This window comes from Moschus berezovskii, chromosome 15 (assembly GCF_049115385.1).
Source record: "Moschus berezovskii isolate FMDL1 chromosome 15, NW_MosBer_1.0, whole genome shotgun sequence".
In the NCBI taxonomy this organism is placed as follows: Eukaryota; Metazoa; Chordata; class Mammalia; order Artiodactyla; family Moschidae; genus Moschus; species Moschus berezovskii.
In genome coordinates, this window is record NC_142474.1 from 37,281,462 (window position 1) to 37,290,944 (window position 9,483).

The window sequence follows — 9,483 nt, forward strand, 5'->3', positions numbered from 1 at the left end:
CGTGTGACCTTATGGACTGTAGCCCTCCAAGTTTCTCTGTCCACGGGATTCTCCAGGCAAGAATACTGGAGTGGGTTGCCATACCCTCCTGAAGGGGATCTTCCTGACCCAGGGATCGAGCCCGTGTTTCTTATGTCTCCTTCACTGGCAGGTGGATTCTTTACCACTAACGCCACCTGGAAAGCCCCTCCCAGAGTGTAGTTTGTACCAAAGTTTGGATCAAAGGAACAGGACAAGCATAGGTTGTCTTATTAACAGGAATAATTATGTCTTAGAGATGTCTGACGGAGAAGACAATGGCAAGCCACTCCAGGACTCTTGCCCAGAAAATCCCATGGATGGAGGAGCCTGGTAGGCTGCAGTCCATGGGGTCGCTACGAGTCAGACATGACTAGCGACTTCACTTTCACTTTTCATTTTCACACATTGGAGAAGGAAACGGCAACCCACTCCAGTGTTCTTGCCTGGGGAATCCCAGGGGGAGCCTGGTGGGCTGCCGTCTATGGGGTCGCACAGAGTTGGACACGACTGAAGTGACTCAGTAGCAGCAGCAGCAGCAGAGATGTCTGAAGTGTAATTTCAGGAATAAACTGCTGATGGGAACTCCCACACATATTGAATGTCTGGACTGTAAAAAGCCTGGAATCCAAAATGACCAAAAGGAAAGATTTTTAAAGGCAAGGGACAGAGGGCGGTCCTAAGATGGAGGAGGAATAAGTTGGGGAGACCACTTTCACCCCCACAAATTCATCAAAAAAACATTTGAACGCTGAGTAAATTCCACAAAACAACTTCTGAATGCCGGCAGAAGACATCAGGCACCCAGAAAAGCAGCCCATTGTCTTCGAAAGGAGGTAGGAAAAAATATAAAAGATAAAAAGAGAGATAAAAGATGTAGGGACGGAGATCCGTCCTGGGAAGGGAGTCTTTAAAAAAGAGAGAAGTTTCCAAACACCAGGAAACACTCTCACTGCCCAACAGTAACTCCCAGAGGAGAAGCAGTGCAGACACCTGCATCTGCCACTAGCAAGCGGGGGCTGGGCAGGGAGGCGCGGGCTGCAATGCTTAGAGTAAGGACCGGACCTGAATGCCCCGAGGGCAATCTGAGGGACCTAACTTGATAAAGCAAACCAGACTGTGGGATAGCTACCCCGCAAAAAGCCCAGACGTAAGACACTGCCAGGCCTGTTCACAGAACAAAGGACTGACTATAGCTAACCGGCTGCAGACCAGCCCACCCCCGCACCGGAGACAGGCAGGCGAGGGCAGCCAGAGCCAGAAGGGGGCAATGGTGGCCCCAGAGAGGCATCATCTACCAAACTGCAAGCAGGCTTCATTGCTGACCAAGACTTCTTGGGATTCTGGATGCTCGACATCCGCCTGAGAAGGTGTGCTGGTTGTACACCCAGAAAACTGAGCAGCAGGGACCGGGGAGGCAATGAGTCACAGTGACCACACTCGCCAAACACCTGGTCACCTGAGCTGCTCGGACCTGGGAAGGGCACAAAACGCAAGTCCGCACAAGTCTGCACCTTTGAGGAGTACCCGAGTACCTGAACCTGAGCGGCTTAGACCTGAGAAGTGCATACAACCCAGGGCCGGCCTCAGACAGTTCCCGGCAGAGCAGCATAGAGCCTGAGCAGTGTAGACTGGGAAAGCACACACGCAGTGAGCAGGGGGCAAACCCAGTGTGGCTCAGACACTGCGAGCTCATACCAGTATTATTTGTTTACAGTGTTCCTCCCTCCCCACAGCATGACTGAACAAGTGAGCCTAAAAAAAGTGTCCACCACCGCCACCTTGTGTCAGGGTGGAAATTAGACATTGAAGAGACCAGCAAACAGAAGAAGCTAAAACAGAAGGAACCGCCTTGGAAGTGACAGATGGAGAAGTCTTGAGGCTACTGTAAGAATAAGACTGAAAACCAGAGGCAGGAGGCTTAAGTCCAAATCCTGAGAACACCAGAGAACTCCTGACTTCAGGGAACATTAATCGATAGGAGCTCATCAAACGCCTCCATACCTACACTGAAACCAAGCACCACCCAAGGGCCAACAAGTTCCAGAGCAAGACATACCATGCAAATTCTCCAGCAACACAGGAACATAGCCCTGAGCTTCAATATACAGGCTGCCCAAAGTCACTCCAAACCCACTGACATCTCATAACTCATTACTGGACACATCATTGTACTCCAGAGAGAAGAAATCCAGCTCCACCCACCAGAACACCGACACAAGCTTCCCTAACCAGGAAACCTTGACAAGCCACCTGTCCAAACCCACCCACAGCGAGGAAACTCCACAACAAAGAGAACTCCACAAACTGCCAGAATACGGAAAGGCCACCCCAAACATAGCAATATAAACAAGATGAAGAGGCAGAGAAATACCCAGCAGGTATTTGCCCACCAAACCAAACAAAAGAGGAAGAGATAGGGAATCTACCCAATAAAGAATTCCGAATAATGATAGTGAAAATGATCCAAAATCTTGAAAACAAAATGGAGTTACAGATAAATAGCCTGGAGACAAGGATCAAGAAGATGCAAGAAAGGTTTAACAAGGACCTAGAAGAAATAAAAAAAGAGTCAATATATAATGAATAATGCAATAAATGAGATCAAAAACACTCTGGAGGGAACCAACAGTAGAATAACAGAGGCAGAAGATAGGATAAGTGAGGTAGAAGATAGAATGTTAGAAATAAATGAAACAGAGAGGCAAAAAGAAAAATGAATTTAAAAAAATGAGGACCATCTCAGAGACCTCTGGGACAATGTTAAATGCCCCAGCATTTGAATCACAGAAGTCCCAGAAGAAGACAAAAAGAAAGACCATGAGAAAATACTTGAGGAGATAATAGCTGAAAACTTCCCTAAAATGGGGAAGGAAATAATCACCCTAATCCAAGAAACCCAGAGGATCCCAAACAGGATAAACCCAAGGCAAAACACCCCAGTTCAGTTCAGTTCAGTTCAGTCGCTCAGTCGTGTCCGACTCTCCGCGACCCCATGAATCACAGCACGCCAGGCCTCCCTGTCCATCACCAACTCCCGGAGTACACTCAAACTCATGTCCACAGAATCGGTGACACCATCCAGCCATCTCATTCTCCGTCGTCCCCTTCTCCTCCCGCCCCCAACCTTTCCCAGCATTAGAGTCTTTTCCAGTGAGTCAACTCGTCGCATGAGGTGGCCAAAGTATTGCAGTTTCAGCTTTAGCATCAGTCCCTCCAATGAACATCCAGGATTGATCTCCTTTAGAATGAACTGGTACATATTAATCAAATTCAGTTCAGTTCGGTTCATTCACTCAGTCGTGTCCAACTCTTTGCGACCCCATGAATCACAGCACGTCAGGCCTCCCTGTCCATCACCAACTCCCGGAGTTCACTCAAACTCATGTCCATCGAGTCGGTGATGCCATCCAGCCATCTCATTCTCTGTCGTCCCCTTCTCCTCCTGCTCCCAATCCCTCCCAGCATCAGAGTCTTTTCCAGTGAGTCAACTCTTCACATGAGGTGGCCAAAGTATTGGAGTTTCAGCTTTAGCATCAGATTAACAAAGAACAAATATTAAAAGCAGCAAGGGAAAAACGTAAATAACACACAAGGGGATTCCCATAAGGATAACAGCTGATCTTTCAATAGAAACTCTTCAGGCCAGGAAGAAATGTCTGGACATACTTAAAGTGATGAAAGAGAAAAACCTACAACCCAGATTACTGTACCCAGCAAGGATCTCATTAAAATATGAAGGAGAAATCAAAAGCTTTACAGACAAGCAAAAGCTGAGAGAATTCTGCACCACCAAACCAGCTCTCCAACAAATGCTAAAGGATCTTCTCTAGACAAGAAACACAAAAAGGGTGTATAAACTCGAACCCAAAACAACAAAGTAGAACTAACACCCAAAAAAGATGTCCTTTTCATTACAGGGGACTGGAATGCAAAAGTAGGAAGTCAAGAAACACCTGGAGTAACAGGCAAATTTGGCCTTGGAGCAAGGAATGAAGCAGGGCAAAGGCTAATAGAGTTTTGTCAAGAGAACGCACTGGTCATAGCAAACACCCTCTTCCAACAACACAAGAGAAGACTCTATACATGGACATCACCAGATGGTCAACACCGAAATCAGATTGATTATATTCTTTGCAGCCAAAGATGGAGAAGCTGTATACAGTTAGCAAAAACAAGACCAGGAGCTGACTGTGGCTCAGATCATGAACTCCTTATTGCGAAATTCAAACTTAAATTAAAGAAAGTAGGGAAAACCACTAGACCATTCAGATATGACCTAAATCAAATCCCTATGATTATACAGTGGAAGTGAGAAATAGATTTAAGGGACTGGATCTGATAGATAGAGTGCCTGATGAACTCTGGACGGAGGTTCGTGACATTGTAAAGGAGACAGGGACCAAGACCATCCCCATGGAAAAGAAATGCAAAAAAGCAAAATGGCTGTCTGAGGAGGCCTTACAAATAGCTGTGAAAAGAAGAGAAGCAAAAAGCAAAGGAGAAAAGGAAAGATATAAGCATCTGAATTCAGAGTTCCAAAGAATAGCAAGGAGAGATAAGAAAGACTTCCTCCGTGATCAATGCAAAGAAATAGAGGAAAACAACAGAATAGGAAAAACGAGATCTCTTCAAGAAAATTAGAGATTCCAAGGGAACATTTCATGCAAAGATGGGCTCGATAAAGGACAGAAATGGTATGGACCTAACAGAAGCAGAAGATATTAAGAAGAGGTGGCAAGAATACACGGAAGAACTGTACAAAAAAGATCTTCACGACCAAGATAGTCACAATAACGTGATCACTGACCTAGAGCCAGACATCTTGGAATGTGAAGTCAAGTGGGCCTTAGAAAGCATCACTACGAACAAAGCTAGTGGAGGTGATGAAATTCCAGTTGAGCTCTTTCAAATCTTGAAAGATAATGCTGTGAAAGTGCTGCACTCAATATGCCAGCAAATTTGGAAAACTCAGCAGTGGCCACAGGACTGGAAAAGGTTAGTCTTCATTCCAATCCCAAAGAAAGGCAATGTCAAAGAATGCTCAAACTACCGCACAATTGCACTCATCTCACACGCTAGTAAAGTCATGCTCAAAATTCTGCAAGCCAGGCTTCAGCAATATGTGAACCGTGAACTCCCGATGTTCAAGCAGGTTTTAGAAAAGGCAGAGGCACCAGAGATCAAATTGTCAACATCCGCTGGATCATGGAGAAGGCAAGAGAGTTCCAGAAAAACATCTATTTCTGCTTCATTGACTATGCCAAAGCCTTTGACTCTGAGGATCACAATAAACTGTGGAAAATTCTGATAGAGATGGGAATCCCAGACCACCTGACCTGCCTCTTGAGAAACCTGTATGCAGGTCAGGAAGCAACAGTCAGAACTGTACATGGGACAACCAACTGGTTCCAAATAGGAAAAGGAGTGCGTCAAGGCTGTATACTGTCACCTTGCTTATTTAACTTATATGCAGAGTACATCATGAGGAATGCTGGGCTGGAAGAAGCACAAGATGGAATCAAGATTTCCCAGAGAAATATCAATAATCTCAGATATGCAGATGACACCACCCTTATGGCAGAAAGTGAAGAGGAACTCAAAAGCCTCTTGATGATAGTGAAAAAGGAGAGTGAAAAGGTTGGCTTGAAGCTCAACATTCAGAAAACAAAGATCATGGCATCTGGTCCCATCACTTCATGGGAAATAGATGAAAAAACCGTGGAAACAGTGTCAGACTTTATTTTTGGGGGGCTCCAAAATCACTGCAGATGCTGACTGCAGCCATGAAATTAAAAGACGCTTACTCCTTGGAAGGAAAGTTATGACCAACCTTGATAATATATTAAAAAGCAGAGACATTACTTTGCCAACAAAGGTCCGTCTAGTCAAGGCTATGGTTTTCCCCGTGGTCATGTATGGATATGAGAGTTGGACTGTGAAGAAAGCTGATCACCGAAGAATTGATGCTTTTGAACTGTGGTGTTGGAGAAGACTCTTGAGAGTCCCTTGGACTGCAAGGAGATCCAACCAGTCCATTCTAAGGGAGATCGATCCTGAGTGTTCATTGGAAGGACTGATGCTAAAGGTGAAACTCCAATACTTTGGCCACCTCATGCGACGAGTTGACTCATTGGAAAAGACTCTGATGCTGGGAAAGGTTGGGTGGCTGGAGGAGAAGGGGACGAGAATGAGATGGCTGGATGGCATCACTGACTCTGTGGACATGAGTTTGAGTGAACTCCAGGAGTTGGTGATGGACAGGGAGGCCTGGCGTGCTGTGATTCATGGGGTCGCGGAGAGTCAGACACGACTGAGTGACTGAACTGAACTGAACTGAAATGGCAAAGGGATCATACTTATCAATAACTACCTTAAATGTAAATGGGTTGAATGCCCCAACCAGAAGACAAAGACTGGCTAAATGGATTAAAAAACAAAACCCCTATATATTTGTCTACAAGAGACCAACCTTGAAACAAGAGACACATACAGACTGAAAGTGAAGGGCTGGAAAAAGATATTCCCCTCAAATAGACACCAAAAGAAAGCAGGAGTAGCAGTACTCATATCAGATAAGATGACTTTAAAATAAAGGCTGTGAAAAGAGACAAAGAAGGACACTACATAATGATCAAAGGATCAATCCAAGAAGAAGATATAACAATTATAAATATATGTGCACCCATCATAGGAGTACTGCAATGTGTAAGACAAATGCTAACAAGTATGAAAGGGGAAATTAGCAATAACACAATAATAGTGGGAGACTTTAATACCCAACTCACTCCTATGAATAGATCAATGAAACAGAAAATTAACAAGGAAACACAAACATTAAATGATACAATAGACCAGTTAGACCTAATTGATATCTATAGGACATTTCACCTCAAAACAATGAATTTCACCTTTTTCTCAAGCCCACACGGAACCTTCTCCAGGATAGATCACACCCTGGGCCATAAATCCAGCCTTGGTAAATTCAAAAAAATTGAAATCATCCCAAGCATCTTTTCTGATCACAATGCAGTAAGATTAGATCTCAATTACATGGAAAAAACTATTTAAAATTCCAACATACGGAGGCTGAACAACACGCTGCTGAATAACCAACAAATCACAGAAGAAATCAAAATATGCATAGAAACGAATGAAAATGAAAACACAACAACCCAAAACCTGTGGGACACAGTGTAAAAGCAGTGCTAAGGGGAAGGTTCATGGCACTACAGGCACACCTCAAGAAACAAGAAAAAAAGTCAACTAAATAACCTAAGTCTACACCTAAAGCAACTAGAAAAGGAAGAAATGAAGAAGCCCAGGGTGAGTAGAAGGAAAGAAATCTTAAAAATTAAGGCAGAAATAAATGCAAAAGAGACCATAACAGAAAGCAACAAAGCCAAAGGCTGGTTCTTTGAGAGGATAACCATTAGCCAGACTCATCAAGAAACAAAGGGAGAAAAATCAAATCAATAAAATTAGAAATGAAAATGGAGAGATCACAACAGACAACACAGAAATACCAAGGATCATAAGAGACTACTATCAGCAATTATATGCCAATAAAATGGACAACTTGGAAGAAATGGACAAATTCTTAGAAAAGTACAACTTTCAAAAACTGAACCAGGAGGAAATAGAAAATCTTAATAGACCCGCCTCCAGCAAACAAAAGCCCTGGTCCAGACGGCTTCACAGCTGAATTCTACCAAAAATTTAAAGAAGAGCTAACACCTATCCTACTCAAACTCTTCCAGAAAATTGCATAGGAAGGTGAACTTCCAAACTCATTCTATGAGGCCACCATCACCCTAATACCAAAACCTGACAGTTCAGTTCAGTTCAGTTCAGTCGCTCAGTCGTGTCCGACTCTCTGCAACCCCATGAATCACAGCACGCCAGGCCTCCCTGTCCATCACCAACTCCCAGAGTTCACTCAAACTCATGTCCACAGAGTCGGTGATGCCATCCAGCCATCTCATTCTCTGTCGTCCCCTTCTCCTCCCGCACCCAACCTTTCCCAGCATCAGAGTCTTTTCCAGTGAGTCAACTCATCGCATGAGGTGGCCAAAGTATTGGAGTTTCAGCTTTAGCATCAGTCCTTCCAATGAACACCCAGGATTGATCTCCTTTAGAATGGACTGGTTGGATCTCCTTGCAGTCCAAGGGACTCTCAAGAGTCTTCTCCAACACCACAGTTCAAAAGCATCAATTCTTCAGCGATCAACTTTCTTCACAGTCCAACTCTCACATCCATACATGACCACAGGAAAAACCATAGACTTGACTAGATGGACCTTGGTTGGCAAAGTAATGTCTCAGCTTTTTAATATGCTATCTAGGCTGGTCATAACTTTCCTTCCAAGGAGTAAGCGTCTTTTAATTTCATGGCTGCAGTCAGCATCTGCAGTGATTTTGGAGCCCCAAAAAATAAAGTCTGACACTATTTCCACTGTTTTTCCATCTATTTCCCATGAAGTGATGGGACCAGATGCCATGATCTTTGTTTTCTGAATGTTGAGCTTCAAGCCAACCTTTTCACTCTCCTCTTTCACTTTCATCAAGAGGCTTTTTAGTTCCTCTTCACTTTCTGCACAAAGATGCCACAAAAAAAGAGAATTACAGGCCAATATCACCAGTGAACATAGATGCAAAAATCCTTAACAAAATTCTAGCAATCAGAATCCAACAACACATTAAAAAGATCATATATCATGACCAAGTGGGCTTTATCCCAGGGATGCAAGAATTCTTCAATATCAGCAAATCAGTCAATGTAATACACCACATTAATAAATTGAAAAATAAAAGCCATATGATTATCTCGATAGATGCAGAGAAAGCCTTTGACAAAATTCAACATCCGTTTATGATAAAAAAAAAAAAAAACCCTCCAGAAAACAGGAATAGAAGGAACATATCTCAACATAATAAAAGCTATATATGACAAACCCACAGCAAACACTATCCTCAATGGTGAAAAATTGAAAGCATTTCCCCTAAAGTCGGGAACAAGACAGGGGTGCCCACTCTTGCCACTTCTATTCAACATAGTTTTGGAAGTTTTGGCCACAGCAATCAGAGCAGAAAAATAAAAGGAATCCAAATTGGAAAAGAAGAAGTAAAACTCTCATTGTTTGCAGATGACATGATCCTCTACATAGAAAAATCCCTAAAGACTCCACCAGGAAATTACTAGAGCTAATCAATGAATATAGTAGAGTTGCAGGATATAAAATCAACACACAGAAATCCCTTGCATTCCTATACACTAATAATTAGAAAATAGAGAAATTAAGGAAACAATTCCATTCACTGTTGCAACGAAAAGAATAAAATACTTAGGAATATATCTATCTAAAGAAACAAAAGACCTATATATAGAAAACTATAAAACACTGGTGAAAGAAATCAAAGAGGACACTAATAGATGGAGAAATAAACCGTGTTCATGGATCAGAA